Here is a 15,431-nt window from a genome sequence, read left to right as displayed (position 1 = left end):
TTTTATCCTGATCTTGTTATAAAATACAGGGTCAGCGCGTGCAAGGCTGCGCAAAATCGGCAGCCTGCGCGCGCAGAGCCGTGTAGACATCCTCCATTCCCTCCGAGGCCGCTCCGATTTCGGAGCGACCTCAGAGGGAACTTTCCTTCTGGCCCTCCCACTTTCCCCTCCCTTCCCCTATCTAACCCACCCCCCAGCCCTAACTAATTCCCCCCACACCTTTATTTTACAAGTTACGCCTGCCGGCCGCACCATGTTCCGGTCCGGGGGCTGGTCCAGAGGCTGCAGCCCCGCCCCCGGAATGCCCCCCGATGACGCATCGACCGCGACATGCCCCGACACGCCCCCCCCCCCCAGGAAAGCCCCGGGACTTACGCGCGTCCCGGGGCTTGCACGCACCGCCGAGTCTATGCAAGATAGGCTCAGCGTGTGCAGGGGATGGAAGGGGCAGCTTTTCAGGGGTTATGCACGTATCTTAACGTGCGTAACCCTTTGAAAAATCTGCCCCTTAATGTACAGATAAGGCAATCTTCAGATGATTTTGCACTGTCCAAAAGAAGCCATTGACGTTCCACATTAGAGGCTCTTTATACACCGGCTTTATAATTCGCAAAGAATAATCTCTTTGTAATAATTTGTTACAGAGATTATTTTTCTTTGAATATATCCTCCATAAGCACAAAAACTGGCCCACGGGTAAATTAGAATGAAGACTATAAGGATGGAAACTGTCAAATCTCAAAAGTGTATTACAATCTGTAGGTTTTCTGTACATTGTTAATTCCAATTACATTCCTTATTTGTAAATCCAAATATCCAGGAAAGCTCTATATTCTGCATGTACCTCCATAGTAAATTGTAGATTGTTATCTTTGGAGTTAAGCCAACTCTTGAAATTTTGTAATTCCTCCAATGTAGATGACCACAGACAAAGAATGTCATCAATATATCTTGCCAATAAATCGAAAGCTATGATCCCAGATAATCCATAGTATGGATTATCTGGGATCATAGCTTTCGATATATTGGCTGTTTGTTTCGCTATTCCCTCCCTAGTAATGTTGCACTAGAAGATACTATAACTTGTTCTGATCAATATATCTTGATCAGGTATGGATCTTTTCAAATTACAATGATGTGTATAGGAAAGCTGTGGAATCTCAGGAGGCCAGGGACCCTGAATAAAATCATAAATCAATAAACATTTCAATCAAGAAAGAAAATTCTGGATCAGGACAGTGTCACCTGGCTATATTTCATGTGCGATATCCTTGCCAAGTTTTGGCAGTGCAGCACTGACCTGTTGAGATATCTCAGTCAGTACACTGCAATAAGAAATTATTGAATCTGTTAAATAAGCCAACCACAATGTCTCAGCCATAATAGAATCTCTGGTCAATTAAACCACTTAAGGTATAGAAATCTAGCAAACAGAAATCAGATCCTTAGCTGGAGTGGTTTTACAGAAAACGACAAACACTAGCTATGCTATTAGCTGAGAAGGGGGGAGTTTTGCTAGTTCATTAACACTTCTTGTACATTTATTGATAAATCTGAAGAATACAAAAGGTCTCCACTTCCTCTATGTCCTCTCCCATCAAGTTTATATTCCTTTGCAGAACTCCTAGGATTGGAATTGTTAGGTATAGGGGCCTCATTTGGAAGTTTGGATAAGAAATTAAAGTACATAATTGTGTTTATTGCAGTTATAATGATCATTTTTATTGTTCTATGCCTTGGCTGCCAATGTGTAATCAATCTCCATCTCTGCATTTCCTCTATCAAACAATGGCTGCATCAAAATAAACTCTCTTTAAATATGTCTAAAACAGAATTTCTATTGATTCAGAGGCCATTTTCCAGCTGCCAGCACGATTCTATTTCAATTGATAATTTGACCTTCTCAATTAAGACTCCTATAAAAAGTTTAGGTGTTTTAATTGATTCTTCGCTTTCTTTCCAGCCACAAATTACATCCAAAATTAAACTTGGATTTTATAAGTTGCATTTATTAGCAGGCTTGAGACATCTTTTGCACAGTAATGATTTCTATACTGTTGTTCAACCAATATTTTTTCTCATATTGATTACTGCAATAGTCTTTATTTAGGTCTTCCATCTAACTCTTTAAAACCATTACAATTATTTTTGAATTCTGCTGCACGATTGATTACAGGAACTAGATGATACAGATATATACTGAGGTATTAAATAAATTAAATTGGCTACCTATTCAACAATGAATTTTCTATAAAATTGGTATGATATTGTTCAAACTGTTAACCTCAGATTCTTGTTCATGGTCCAATGCTTTACTAAACATTTATGAACCATCCTGACAATTCAGATCATCTAATTGAGGCTTACTTGATGTACCTTCGATTCAACAGGCCCATCTCTCCACAACAAGAGACTCTGCTTTCTCAGTTGCAGCACCCATTCTTTGGAATTCCTTGCCTATGAAACTCTGGATGGCTGATTGTGTTAAGAAATTTAGACTTATTTTAAAAAGCTGTTTGTTAAAAACAGGCATTTTATTAAGAACTGCAGCTTTGACTTTTACAATATAGTAGCTTGCGATATTATGTGCCAACTTGAGTTTTTTGAATGTTTTTTGTTTTTATGATTTTTATATGTATTTATTATTATGAATGTTTTTAATTTTTGTACACCGCTTAGGCCCTTTTTGTGTTAAGTGATTAATAAATTTAATATATGAAATGAAAAAAAATCTCTTCTGTAAGTCTGCCTCAAATTTGATAGTTTCTGCAGTGATGACATCCCCACTGCCTGACATTGAATACCTCTCTGCAGACACCTGTCTAACTGATTCACATTTTCCTCTTATACCCCCGGAGGATTCAACCTGTTACAAATAGGCCTCAAATAAATGCAAGGCCTCATTCTATACCCAGATGCTTCCCCCTCTATGACGAGTAAGGATCCTAGCCTATCTATAGCTCTGTGGGTCAGGCATGCTTAGGACCAACATAAGACAAGGGAGGGAGGCCACTGGTTTTTGAGCTGTACCGCATTATCATCATACTAAAAATGATAAAGAGGTGGAATGTAGCGCAACCCTGCAGAGATTTTATGATAAATACCTGCAAAGGTACATCCCTAAGCAATAAAGTGCAGAGGAACAATACAAAGGCAAGGCACAGTATATCATTATTTTTAAATAAAGTACTGCATTTTACTTAGTATTAAATGTAGTACTTGCAAGGCAAATACATTTTTAGAAACCAGAAATTTCTAGTAATGGCTAGTAAGAAGTTTGTTAGCACTCAATGTACTGAAAATTGGAATAAAGTTCAACAATATAGGGAGGGGACTGAAGCCAGCTTTGCTCTAAGCTCATTTTACATTATTATATATTAAAGATAAGAAAATTTGCATTAGCCACTTGTAGAAATATTATTCATTATCAGCCAATTAAAAAATTGTTTTGCTTATTAAGTAGCTAATTCATTGGTGTATGGATTAGAGTGTCAAACTATTTAATCCTATGTATCAACAATTGATTCCTGAGAGACTGCTCCTAACCATCTTGCGTGGTAAACTTGTAGCAGCTCTCCATAAGGTTACTTGCTTTTTGAAAAGAAAGACTTTTCCCTTCTAGCTGTTCGGTATTATGAGTTTCTGTAATAGCCTTCATCAATATCCTAATATGTACTAGATTAGCATAAACACAGGATATTAGGCACCCTAGGTAAACCTTACAGCCTGGCGCCCCTCCCCCACCTCCCCATACACAATTTTAAATTATGCATTTATAACAACATATTTTACATGAAAAACGACATTCTGAGGTAAAATTAATATACACGTTGTTGTGATAATTCCATGCACTGTTGTGATGCCAACAAAAAAACTTTGCATCTTGGAATTCATATGGCATCATACCTATTGTGATATGTTTAGGCATGGTCCTCCCGTATCAACACAGTCCTATCTGCCAACACTCAAAGAATAACAACCTGGCCTAGGTCCTGCAGCTGCCACCAGTGTCGGGAACTGGGATAACATTTTTTCACAATTCTGAGCAGGTCCGATGGAAGCAGTAGGTGGCTGCTGTTAGGGTTTGCTCCCCCAGAGGGGAAGAGTTAGCAATCTGTTAGAGGTTTGCTCCTCCAGAGGGGAGGAGTTGGCACTCTATTATAATCTCCGTGCTGAGTTGCAATCTGTTATGGTTCTGATGTCTGATGGGCGGAGACATTAGATAAGAACTAGCACTCTGATATGCTCAGCTCCTGAAATGGGAAGGGTGAGCACACTGTAGTAAATAGGTGAATCCTTGGGCCGATGGCAGATGACAGCACCCCCAAGAGGATATCCTGAGAGGGACCACTGGCTAGGCTTGAGTATGGAGACAAACACAGATATTTCTTTTATTAGACAGGTTAGTAGAACCACCAGAGGTGGCAGTAGTGAGCTGGTATGCCCAACAGGGCTGAAGTCCCTCAGATACTGGAACTGCGATCCCAGGGTGGCTGAGCTGTAGAGAGACTATAGATAGTGAGTAGACAGGGTATGCTGTATACATAGCCAGTAGTAGATGACAATCTCACATAGAATCTTAAGGAGGCTCAGTAGCTGGAAAGAGTTAGGCTCTCGAGGAGCGTGTACCTGATTCCAGGGAAAGCTCTGAGAGAGTGGTGGCAACTCACGATTGTCTGTATCTATAGTAGCTTCTAGACAATAGAGAATCTTCAGAGTCTTCAGGAACATGGGCCCTTGAGGAGCGAGTACCGGTTCCTATCTGCAATCTGAAATAGAGAAAAGAGAGTGAGGTCCCCGAGGAGCGGGTACTCCTGGTAAGTCCGAGGAGGCAGAGTAGCTTGGACGAATCCGTATTCCTAGACCGAGTACGATTCGTAGTCCTTGCTAACTCAAATAGTCAGCGCAAGTGAAGACCTTTTATGTTGGAAGCGGATGACATCAATACAGGGGGACGCCCCTGCGGTTCGCGCCCTTGCTGGTACATACTTTGGAGCGCGCACCGTACATCATCAGGAACATGGCGGATCCGCAGTGTTGAGCCGGTCCGGGGATGTCGGAAAGAAGCGGCATGGAGATGCCGCGGCGGCAAGCCATCCATCAGGCCCAGAGGGAGTCACCATAGTGGTAGAGAGGGTGGAGCGAGGGCGAAGAGCAGGCCCGAACGCAACAGCTGCTGGGTAGCCCCTAAACCTTTGGCACCCTAGGCGATCGCCTAGTTCGCCTAGTGCTTCCACTGGACCTGCATAAACATATGTATTTTTACCATAGTGGAGTGCAGTATATCTCATAATATGCACAATGAGACTTAAGGGGGAGAGAAAGCTGGATAGAGTATTTTTTTTTTCAATCAAGTTTTGCTATGCACCTTCAGGTGATGAACTCATTATATAACATCTAGACCAAATCTCAGCAAGGTAACCACCACCACTGGAATTTGAAAGGAAGGATAAAGAATTCTTCCATGCTATCCATACATCACCCAGAATAAAAAGGTGCAGGCTCTTAGCCTCAGCACTAGGTCTAATGATGATGGTAGTGGAAGTACAGAATTTTCATGGGAAGACAGCATCCCATGTGCAGCTATAGGCCAAGGTGAAACTGTTCATGGACCCACTGCAGCAGGACCATAGAAGCTAATTAAATAATTAAGGAATTAACTACAGTTAGGTGGACTCCTGAAGATAAAAATGAGATAATGTATTACAATGTTTATATACTAGAAGAAAATTTGAGATTGAGATTGTATCCAACATGTCCTGGCTTACAAATGAGGTTCATTCCTGTTATTAGAGATGTGCATTCCTTTTAAACGAACAAAGATCTGAACTGACAAAATGGGCATTTTGTGTTCAGATCATTTTAAACAAAATGAATCCAACCTGCTAACGCAAACACTGACAATTTTTGAATGTTTTGATTTTGGGAAATATTGCTTGCTATTTGCTAATATTGTGCACTCATTGCTGAGGGGAAAAAATAGATGGCCCCTGCCACAAAGCCAGGGCCCACCCAGCTGAGCTAAACCCAGCCAGTGCCTCCACTGGCTCTTCTGGCCCCTCAGCCCCTAGCAATAAACTGGGACCAGGGTCCAGGCCTATCTGGCTTGACTGATCTAAGCCTAGCTGGGACCACCCAGGCCCCTCCAGCCCTCCCCCTCCCTCTTTACTTAACCCCATTTACACCTTCCATGAGGATCCTGCAGCAAGAAAGGGGCAGAAACACTGCCCACTCACTCTTGCCCCACCATAGGCTCTAAAAATGGCACCAACTGGCCCTGAGACTGGGTGGGCTGGGGTGGGTTGAAGGGGACTGGGAAGGCTCCTGTGGGGCTTGGCTCAGCCCAGCCAGGGAGGTCCAATTTTGAATTATTTTCTTTTTTTTATGAAAATCTTTTTTTATTGCACAAAGATAAAATACAACAATAGCACAGGATATAATTTTCCTTTTCCATATTATACAGGTAACGTACATGGCCAATAAAGAAAGAACATCACTGTAGAACTTATTTCCTTTTTTCAATGTTTATTTTGTTTTGGCAAATGAACCAAACTGAAAAAAAACATTAAAATTAACTGAAAAATAAACACCCCCCTTTCCCCTCCCCATAATGAAAAAATGAACTAAAATAAAATTTTGGAGTCTGCCCATCCCTGCAAAACTAAAATACAAATAGAAGGAACCCAAAACATAAATATAAAATGTCAGAGGTTAATCTTCTGGCATTTAATCATATATTTTATCAACAGACAGGTGGCACAGCTGTGGGCGCAACTATGGCCCCTGACCATGCCAATTTATATGTTGGTGATTTTGAAGCTCACTGGTTGGTGGATTTCCCATATAAAACTTCAGTGTTATTATGGAATCGTTACATTGACAATATTTTTTTTTATTGTGGAAAGGATCGATGTTTATATTTGAAGAATTCCTGGCTTGGCTTAATTCATTGAATAGTCATCTTAATTTTATAGCCAATACACACACCTATGAGATTCCTTTTTTGGATATTCTGACCCGCAATATGTCCATTGGACTAACTACAATGCTGTACTGTAAACCTGTCAGCTCTAATACATTACTACATTTTTCGAGCTGTCATCCACGGGCTTTAAAGACCAGTCTCCCAGTCAGTCAATTTCTTTGTCTTCGTTGAATCTGCTCATCCATAGAAATGACGGCAGAAAAAGACCAATCGGCCCATCCAGTCTGCCCAGCAAGCTCCCACACTTATTTTCCCATACTTATCTGTTTCACTAACCACCAAGTTCAGGGCCCTTGTTGGTAACTGATTCAAATTTCCTGCCATCCCCTGCCATTGATGCAGAGAATAATGTTGGAGTTGCATCAAAGGTGAGCATAAGGCTTAATGGTTAAGGGTAGTAACCGCCACATCAAGCAAGTTACCCCGATGCTTGTTTACCCAGACTGCACATATCAATGCCTTGTTAGATGTTGTCTGAATGTAAATCCTCTTTTCCACATTTATCCCTGCCGTTGAAGCAGAGAGCAACGCTGTATATGCATTCAAAGTGATGTATCAGGCTTAACTGATTTAAGGTAGTAACCGCCGTAATAAGCAAACTACCCCCAAGCTTATTTGTTTACCCAGACTGTGAAGTTTGGTCCTTGTTGGTTGTTATCTGAATGCAAATCCTCTTTTCGACATTTCCATTGATGATTTCAAATTACAGGCTAAATCCCTGACTAACTGCTTTTTGGATACAGGATATCCGAAATCTTGTGTTACGAAAGCTTTCTTAAGAGCACGGTTTAATCATCGTAAGTGGCTATTTTTACCATGCACTACTGAGGAATCATCATGTTGTACTTGCGTTCTCCCATTTTCACCTCAAATTCATGTGCTGCTTTCTTCAATACTACATAATTGGAGAATCCTTCAGATACATGATGTTTTCAAAGAACTGCCAAGGATTACTTATACCTGGAGCAATAACTTAAAGGACTTACTTGTTCATTCGGATGATTCACATTATATCACTAGATCTGATTTTTTTTAGTTTTGGTTCACATCAACCTTCCAGTCACTGTTCTGTTTATCATGTTTCCATGAATGTATCTTCCTTAACAGTGCTCCAACAAATTATCAGATTGTACTGAAACATCATACTACATGTCTATCTACATCAATAATCTATTTGATCAAGTGTCCTTGCGACAAGATTTATGTGGGCAAGACTAAATGTATAATTAGAACTTGTTTAATAGGGCGGCTGTGCTAGCGGCAGAGGGACCTACCCGTGTGCAGAGAGACTATCTGGCTTTTGGCATTGCGCTAGCCCTGAACGCTGAGAGCAGCCTGCAGAACCGGGAAGAACACCTGGGCTCCACCCCTGAAGCCCCTGACGTCATCTGAAGGGGACGAGACGACTATAAAATCAGCGTCTGTGCGGCGCCCCGTCAACGCTGGCGCGCCACCAAGCCGGCCACACACAAGGGGTGCGCCGGCTTGGTCCGGCTTAGTCCGGAGGTTTGGAGCTGATAGGAACCGTGAAGCAACACAATCCGTCAAAAGGAGACAGAAGGCTGTAATAAACGCAGTGAGTAAGCCGCTAGAACGTGTTTGAAAAATTTCCTTGAAGTATGCCATCTAAAAGGAAGGGGAGAGTTCGGGTCTACCCCTCCGAACTCTCCCCGAACACAAATCAGCGCTTAATCACCGCTTATACTCCTGCGTTGGTGACCTTAGAGGAGAATGTCCCCGCTATGGCACGGGAGGTGGGAGCTCCTTCGCCGTCAGGGGAAGTGACTCTGTCTCCTCCTGATCCCCGACGCCTAATAATGAAGTCACCCACCGGCTCGCCCGTGTTTGCTGATGTACAGCCAACTGAAGGGGTTGGGGATGTCTTGGCTGGAGTAGACCCCGGGTGTGAGCGTCTCAGCTTTCCAGAATCTCCTGAAGGAACCGCGATAGGTGTTAATGGAGGTTTGGCGGTAGTATCAACATCAACTCCTGAGCAGGGAGTGGGAGTAAGAATGGAAAAGCAGATGATGGTGGAGAATAGTCTGGCTGATAGGGTGGGCGAGTCAGCCCCCTTCTTATTACCAGCAAAGCCAGCAATTGTGACACTTGACTCATTATGGGACTTAGTGGCTGGTTTGAGTAAAGCTTTATTTGAGACAAATGCAAATGTTGGAACTCTCAGTACTAAGATGGAAAAAATGGAAGATAAAGTAGAAAAAAGTGAATCCAGAATAAATAAAATAGAAGCTGCTATAGAAAAAAATGTTAATGTTCAAACTAAGCTTATTAAGGATGTTACCTCAGCTTCACGTAGAATTGAATATCTTGAAAATTATTCCAAACATGTCAACCTTAGATTTACAAATTTTCCAAAGATAGTGGGGCAAACGATGGAAGTCACTCTTAAGAAATATTTTCTTGAAAATTTAAAGCTTGATGAACAGGGGTTACCTAGTATCACCAAGCAAATTTTCTTAAAGTCCCCACAGATGTCTAGAGTGCGGAATGAAAATCAGGCTGAGATAATGGAAAATTTAACTGGATACTTGGAAGATTCCTTAATAGAATTGTGTGATAGAGCTACCCTCCTAGTTACCTTTGCCACTGTGCAAGATATAGGAATTGTGATGAAAAATTTCTTTAAGAATATATCAACTCCATTTTATGGAGCAGGGGTGAGAATTTTCCCAGACCTTGCTCGTGCTACACAGCAAAGGAGAAGGGAATTTTTGTTGTTTAGAACACAGGTAAAAAATTTAGGCTACTCTTATGTCTTGAGATACCCTAGCAGATGCATTGTAAAAAGAAAAGATGATGAATGCTTCGTGTTTTATTATCCAGAGCAACTCAAGTCATTTGTAAATGCTAGGGTGATTTCTGTAATATCTCCTAGTGAGCACTAAGAGGGATTTAGAAAATTTAAGTCATCAGTAATGTCAGCCGTTATAAATATAAATATAGAATACCTGAATAACTCCTAATAATTTTAGTCTCCGCAGATTTCTTTGTTTAAGGATTTGGCCAATTAAGTTAAAATGTGATATTGGATATATATATTACCATGATTATTAATATGGCTGTATTCTTTTTTCTCTTGTAAGTTTTGTCTTACTTTAATCATTTGGAAAATTATAATAAAGATTAAATAAAAAAAAAGAACTTGTTTAATAGAACATCATTCAAGCTTGTTACATCATCATTTAATGCCCCTTTTGTTGGTCAGTGTGATGAGATGCACCATCTGTTTGATGAATTACAGTACTGTGTGATTGATCATGTGATTGTTCATTGACGTAGTGGTAATCATAATCGGAAACTTTTGCGATTAGAACAAAAATGGATTCATCATTTACAATCTGTATCTCCAAATGGGTTTAATGTTGATTTGGATCTGAGTTTGCTTCTGGGCTGATTTGCATGCATTTGCATGTGCTTACGTCACACCATTATCATTCTTCTCTAACCTTTCCAGGTGGATTCCCTTGTTGACATCACTTTTGACCTAAAAAGATGTTCATGTCTTCCTTCAAGTGGTCTGATGAGATGCCTTTGCAGAGACAATGGGGTAGATTTTCAAACCGCGCGATTTGGCGTACTTTTGCTGGCGCATCAGGCGCAAGCAAAAGTACGCGGGATTTTAGTAGATACGCGCGTAGCCGCGCGTATCCGCTAAAATCCTGGATCGGCGCGCGCAAGGCTATCAATTCCGTATAGCCGGCGCGCGCCGAGCCGCGCAGCCTACCCCCGTTCCCTCCGAGGCCGCTCCGAAATCGGAGCGGCCTCGGAGGGAACTTTCTTTTGCCCTCCCCTCACCTTCCCCTCCCTTCCCCTACCTAACCCACCCGCCCGGCCCTGTCTAAACCCACCCTTACTTTTGTCGGGGGATTTACGCCTCCCGGAGGGAGAAGTAAATCCCCGCGCGCCAGCGGGCCGCTAGCGCACCTGGACGCGACCTGGGGGCGGGTCCGGAGGGCGCGGCCACGCCCCCAGACCGCCCCGGGCCGTAGCCACGCCCCCAGGCCCGCCCCCGGAACACTCTCGACACGCCCCGAAAACGCCGCGCGGTTCGGGCCCGCCCCCGACACGCCCCCCTCAGAAAACCCCAGGACTTACGCGAGTCCCGGGGCTCTGCGCGCGCCGGTAGGCCTATGTAAAATAGGCTCACCGGCGCGCAGGGCCCTGCTCGCCTAAATCTGCCCGGATTTGGGCGGATTTAGGCGAGCAGGGCTCTTAAAATCCGCCCCATTGTGTCCTGCCTTGCATGGTATTTTTCTGGCATGCAGATAAGTATTTTATTACATTTTATTTGTTAATCATTATGACTGATTATTACTTTTCTCATTTATTGTAGACAACAGTTCATGACAACAGTCATATTATTGGATTATAAGCATTTTTGTACCCCTGAATAAGCTATAATTAGCGAATCACTGGCCATGTTGGGCTTGTTTCTATACTTACGACTATTGCAATTGATTTTATATGCTTGAAAAAACTCTCAAAAAATAGCATTTGCATTGAAGGTGGATGATTGAACAGTCTAGGTGGTCCTAAGCGTATTTCTTCACAGGATACGCTGTCAGGCTTGCTGACACATTTCACTATTATAAGACACTTCTGCTGATCACTGGTATTTATATTTATGTTTTGGGTTCCTTCTATTTGTATTTTGTTTATTTGATTGGGTCCTTTTTTTTTACTCTTTGATGTGTATGCAAAATTAATCCATTTTGGATACTGATCATATACAGAACAAACTACCGTACATAATAATGTACACATGAACAGCCAGTCTGTGATTCATGATCTGAATATCTAATACATATGTGTTTTGCCTTGTTAAAATCTGTATCAAGTGAAACACTGTGCTATATTAAGTGTTATACCCACCTGCACTAAAAAGGACCTGTTATACAAAGCGCATCAATCTTGGTCAGCTGAAAGAAAAGCTTTAGAGGAGTTGGTAATGGTATAGCACTCTTCAAGTTTCCTTTGGCAAAGACTTCAACAAGTTATAACATGTAAGTGTTGGAAATTTATAGCTGAGTCACAGCTAGAGTCCAGTGTTTTTAATTTAGCTGCTAAAGTTTATATTGTACATGGTGGTTGGTTCTGTACATAATTGGCATAACACATGGTTTAATGGACTCCAGCTTTTGCCATTAAAACTGTTTCCTTATCATAGTACAGTGCACATCTATTTTGTTATCCTCCATTTTCCTCCATCCCAGATAATCTTGGTCAAGAGCTGAAAGAAAGCATATTTCAAAGAGACTGCCGTAGTAGCAGCTGCCACCTTCCCTTCCTCCCTCTCCATCATCTCCACAGTGCATCCAAGCCTCACTGGCCCCATCAGACAGGAAACTCAAACTTGGGTCCCCTGCACTGCAGTGGAGGGCCATGGCCAAACCACAGGGTCAGACCCACATCTATTTTTTTATAACAAAATGCCACACTTTTAAAATGACTCTCTTTTTGAAAAAATTAAAAATGACAATAGTTAATTCTTCACTGAATATATTATAATCAAGGAACATTGTATCTCCTTTCTATCTTTTTTAAAGATGATCGAGAAAAAATGAGTATACATGAAATGGCCATCTGCCATTTCACTCATGGTTAACCCATAACAAATTGGCATTAAATATTTCAAAAAACAAATTGCCTGTAATCCATTGTCAACCTGATTCATAATTTCCCTCTTCCCTTACCATGGACAATGTTGTGTTTCTAATTCTTAGAGTGAAAAGTCTTGGCATCTGGATTGATTCCACGTTATCATTCCGTTACCATGTCAGCTCAATTGTAAAAACTGTTTCTCCAAGCTATGGGGTAGATTTTTAAATTTACGCGCGCAGGGGGAGTTTGGGGTACGTTTTCAGGGGGTACGCTCGTATCTTACGCGCGTACCCCTTTGAAAATCTACCGCTATATGTTCTTTTTGTGGCTTGAAACCTTTGCTAGACCCCTGTGATTTTCATATAATAGTACAAGCCTCGATTCTGCTTTTCTTTGACTACTGTAATGCTATATATTTGGGCCTTCCTGCATCCACATTGTGAGCACAACTGCTGCATAACGCAGCTTTGCAGCTGATCTTGGGAAGAAGCCAAAGGGACCATATATCACCGGTCCTCCTTGAGCTACATTGGTTAACCATTCAGTATCATGTGTTGCGCCGGAGGTGGACCCTTGGGCCGAGGTGGGGTTGACGTTACCCGTAGAGGGATCGTACAGGTCCCCACCGTCGGCAGGCAGAGAGGGCTGACAGACGGAGGCCAGCTGGCACTTCACCAATACCAGTCCTTGTTCCCCGCGGGTTCAGCCTTTGGGTGCCGGGGCCGGCTGGACTTAAGTGGCCTCCGTCAGTGGTCATCGATGGTTGGATCGAGGTCAGCCCAGAGGCAGCAACTGGTATAGGTATCAGTCTGTACTGGATGAGGCAGAGTCCCGGAGACCCAGGCGCCAATAGGAACACAGTCTGACAGAGGGTGCCCGAGCAAGAGCAGGCCGAAGCCTGAATGAACCACGTCCAGGACAAAGGCTGAAGAGGCGTCTTTAGGCAAGCTGGGTTCTCGGCTGGCGGCAGTCTGGAAGCAGTGGCAAGCAAGGCTGAGGTCTAGACGAGGAGAGAGTCAAAGGATGGTCAGATGAAGCAGGAGTCCAGGGCTGGAGAGAAGCAAGGGCGTGGTCAGGCAATGCAGAGGTCTGGGACTGGAGAAAGGCAACGGAGTAGTCAGGCAATGCAGGGTCAAACCAGGTTGGCAATCCGATGGAGGGATGAAGGAACAGAAACACCAGAACAAGGAAACAGGAACGAAGGCAATCAGGATCAGGAACCAGGAACTGAGGAAGAAACGAGTATTCGACTAGCAAGGGGACCTGTTGCATAGGCAATTTGAGAGAGCGGAGCCCGGCCTTAAATACTGGGTCTTAGCCGATGTCATCATCTGGGGCTGCGGCCCGGTTCCCGCCGCTGGCCCTATTAAGGGATCAGCTGTGCATGCGCGTGCCTAGGGAGGGGCACGGCATTGGTTGGGAAGCCGTCTCTCTGCGGGCCACGCGGAGAGGCCCGACGCGGAGCATCAGGAACTGTAGCAGAGCCGGAGGCCCCAGGGGCAGCCCAAGGACAGAGCCGGCGGCCCACAGCCGCCAGAGATGAGGGACCAGGTGCTGGATCACTTTGAAAGAGATGAGGGGGGCCGAGCTGCAGATCTGCTGCGGCCGGCGCGCGTAACATCGTGTTGTGATTTTATGCTCAACAATGGTGCATAAGGTATTGGGGATAGATTCTCTGCCATGGGTTAATGCGCTTCTGCGCATTTATAATCTGATACAATCTCTCAGGTCATCTCAGAGAGGCCTTCTTGGCATGCCTTCCCTAAAATAGCGCTTTCTTTGTTGAGTCCCCCGTCTTCAGGAAATCACGGCCTGTGGCCCTGTGATTAATGGACTATCCTAGAAATTTCAAGTTCATGTTGAAGACACTCCTCTTTTGAGCAAATGCTAGCTGAATAGTCTGTGCCACAGGCAAAGATAAGGAAACTGTGACAAAGTTCTAGTTTAATGTTAGTATAATTGCTGGATAACATCTCAGCGGGTGTATATTTGTATGCTTTTATGTTAATTTTGTTTGTTTTGCTTTGAATTATGAATGTAATAGTTGTACATCACTTAGGGCAATTGCGTAAGCAAATAATAACTAATAAATAAATGTTGTGCTAAATGTTTTCAGAAAGGAGTCAGATGAAAAGAACATTTCATCTAAATATTTTTGGGGTATAAGTATTGCATAGTAGGCATTTTGGGGAGAAATAGTAGTTCTGCAACATGATATGAGGGGACAGACACATGAACAACATAAGAAAGCATTTCTTCTCAGAAATGGTGGTAGTAGCATGGACATCTTCCAACGTAGGTGATGGGGCAAAACCGGTGACAGAATTCAAGAAATACATGTGGCAGTTGTAGGGTTGCTTAGAGGGACACGAGGATAAAAGACAAACACGCCAAGTCTCAAGCATTTTGTGTGGGCTCAAACATCAGAAGGGGGTCATGTGCACTCAAACTGTGAGCTCGTCCTCTCAAGTATTCGAACCTTGGCGAGATGGTAAAGATGCACTTGAGGGGTTCCCACCCCCCCGCCTCCCATGGGCAGAAGACATGAACAGCAGCAGCACAGTGATGACGTGCCTGTGGGGTTCTCACCCCTTGCGTGGACCATGTGTGGACCATGGCTTCCGTGCTGCCGCTGGAAGCTCTCTCTGTCCTTCGGGGACAGTTTCAGATTCTGTTCCTATGATATACATACTGGATAATATGTTGACTGAATGGCTCATGGAGGTCTGTAGAGTGGGTTTTAGAACTGCTTTTGCTATTAATGTTTTTAATTACTTTTTATTCTTTTGAATTTGATAGGAAAAGGTTACACAATTTTCAGAATAAT

This window comes from Rhinatrema bivittatum, chromosome 5 (genome assembly GCF_901001135.1).
Source record: "Rhinatrema bivittatum chromosome 5, aRhiBiv1.1, whole genome shotgun sequence".
Classification (NCBI taxonomy): domain Eukaryota; kingdom Metazoa; phylum Chordata; class Amphibia; order Gymnophiona; family Rhinatrematidae; genus Rhinatrema; species Rhinatrema bivittatum.
This window is presented reverse-complemented; position numbering follows the sequence as displayed.